The following is a 2685-nucleotide window of genomic DNA, read 5'->3' on the forward strand; positions in this document are numbered from 1 at the left end:
CACAGTTTCACAGCACAGGAAGCTCCTCATGTCTATTGCTTTGGAAGGCAAGAAGTCCTTGCAGCCAAGAGGAAATTAATTCTCACAGATAGAACACACAACTGCAACACACAACTTCTTAAAATATACCCAGCTTCTTTTAATGTATGATAAGCCTGAAATATAACCATTAGCAAATGAGGCACTGCAACTGGGATTTTTTGGACAAATCCGTCAGGGTATCTTGTTTGATGATGGTGCAATTTTCAGTATCTCCACTGCTGCGTTGATATCTCCCTCTGCATCAATCAGTGCCTGGAGGTTTGCACTTTGATCCTGGAAGCCCATGACACTGAGCTGCTCCATCTGTGTCTTAAATCTGGTCTGTGGCGCTTCCATCTCCATCTGACCTTCTGCTTCATCCATGTCTGACACCAAAATTTCACTGTCCTCAGACTCATCGCTTTCACTGAACTTGTCCATGCTTTCCAAATCCACCACTGCAGCTGCCACAAGCCCCCAGCGCAGCAGGGTAGAACTGTCACCTTCACTGCTGCTGGCCAAATGGCCAGTGGAGTCATCTGCATAGCCAGCACTGATTGTGTCAGGCCATAGAACCCAAGGGTTGGGGAGTGGCATCCGGTTTTCGGTGTGGAGTGGTAGCCTAGCTCCACTCAGGGGTGGGTTATTGTCCAAGGAAGCAAACAGGTTGTTAATCATCTCTGCCTGAACAATATCTGACATTTTCTCTTCACTAAACCTGTACAGCTGCAATAGAGCTCTGCACCCACCGGGGGTGCTTATGAGGATGGTCTTGGCCATGTCGAGGTTCCTTTTCTCTTGCCTTAAGGCAGGACTGCTGAAGACTTCCAACATTTCTCTGATAGTATGGGCATTGGTGAGAATCTGATGGATCTGAGGATTTTCTTCAGCCAGCTGCTGTATCTGAGGGTTGAACGTTGTGAGATTGTCATTGCCAAGGATACTCTGCACAAAGATAGTCTGCACAATCTCAGTTATCAAGCTGTGCATGGATACATCTTGTTCTTGAATGGCGCCTGTCAAGTCCAACATGGCTGTTGAGTCCAGGTCTAAGAGATGTATAGCTGTCAGCCCACAGAGGAACCCTGACAAAAATGAGTTGTTGCTGATGGTGTTCAAATCCAGGCCTGAAGTGATGATCATCACAATCTGGGCCACTATGTCCTGGCTGAAGGTCAACAGCTCAGACAAGTTATGGTGGATCAAGCATGGGTTTTGCAGATCACCTGTGCTTCCCAAAGAGGATAAGTTGGAATTACTCTGTTGGGACCTGATGATGACGTAGATGCTAACCCCACAGTGAACTTCTTGCTGGCTCAAAGTCTCTTGATCCTTGAGAACTTTCCCAGCAAATATCAGGACCAGCAGATCAGGCGTTGTTTTGAAACGCTTGGCAACCTCTTCCTTAAACTCCTGGGTGGTGCTGTTCTGAGCAACATCAAAATTCTCCTTCTGCTTGAGGGTCTTCACAGTCACTCTGATGTTATTTGAGGAATCTGTGGTGACAACTGGTTGTCTAGTCTTTGCTGCACCTTTTCTCTTGGGCATGGTGGCTTTGAGACCAGGACTGGTCTGTTGAAATGGTGTGTTGAAATGCAGAGGTGCTGGCAGAGCTGAACAGCAACAGGGGTCAACAGCTGCCAGCTCAAACAGGAGGGTGGCTGTTGCTACTGCTACTGTCCCCAGTGACACAGGGACACAGAGACAAGGATGGCCTCTCCTCACAGTGGAGACTGAGCACACGTATCAAACATTACACAGTTGCTCTTTGCACTCACCACCCAAGGCATTCCACCATGTTCCTTGTTCTGCTGTGGCCTCCTGCTCACACAGAACTATCATGCAGCCCTCCCTGAGCAGTGACATCACTGCTGATGTCATACTGTGCAGCAATGGCCTGGAAAGCGGGCACCTCCCTGGGAGCACTTAGACCCTGGGGCATGGGGAGAACCATGACATGGGAAAATCAAGGGACTCCAAGGCTGTTTCCATTTGAGATGACCATGGCACCCACCCGCTTACAGCCTGGCATCACCAACTCCACCACAAAGGTCCCAGGCACTCATCCTCTCCACTGTGGACCTTGCTCCCGTGCTTCAGAGAACACCCTGCTCCTGCCAGGTTTGCTCTGGAGATGCAGAGCACCCTGAAGCTTTGCAGCCATGGGCAGCCCTCTCTTCTCACAGGCTCCCTCCCCATCCCTCCCCTCCCCAAGACTGCGCTGGTGCAGATGTTCCTGTGTAAGGGTTATGCAGGTGCTGCAAACCTGTGCTCCCCCAGCTGCAAACAGCGACTGCATGACAAAGCTGCATCTTGTCCCTCTTTGAAACATCGGTGGGCAGGTGCCATGACAGCCCCCACAAGGCAGATCTCTCCTCACCTGCTTTATACTCCAGAAAGAAAAGCCTGCCTGGGCTCTGGGGCTGGTCAGAACAGCTTGAGGAAGGGGGAAAGGAGGGCAGCCCACTGCTCCCCCAGGAAAGGCATGTCTGAAAGGAGTCATCAACGTCAGCTGTGGGGATGGCAAAGTGTCTCCATGCCACAAGCAGGGAGCAGGAGGGTGCTGGGGTGGAAATTACCGACTGTGGGTTTTTGCTGTGTGGGCAGCTCCTCTGAGCTGGCCTTGGGCATCTGGAGGCCACCAGCCAGGGCCAAGGCACTCAT

The 2685-nt window shown here is 50.9% G+C and overlaps 1 pseudogene; it reads right to left on the reverse strand.

Moving 5' to 3' along the window:
- Positions 1 to 213: 213 nt before the first annotated feature.
- On the reverse strand, positions 214 to 1569 carry LOC104274447 (annotated as a pseudogene).
- Between the last annotated feature and the right edge of the window lie 1116 nt (positions 1570 to 2685).

This window comes from Apaloderma vittatum, unplaced genomic scaffold, assembly GCF_000703405.1.
Source record: "Apaloderma vittatum isolate BGI_N311 unplaced genomic scaffold, ASM70340v1 scaffold21365, whole genome shotgun sequence".
NCBI classification, from domain to species: Eukaryota; Metazoa; Chordata; class Aves; order Trogoniformes; family Trogonidae; genus Apaloderma; species Apaloderma vittatum.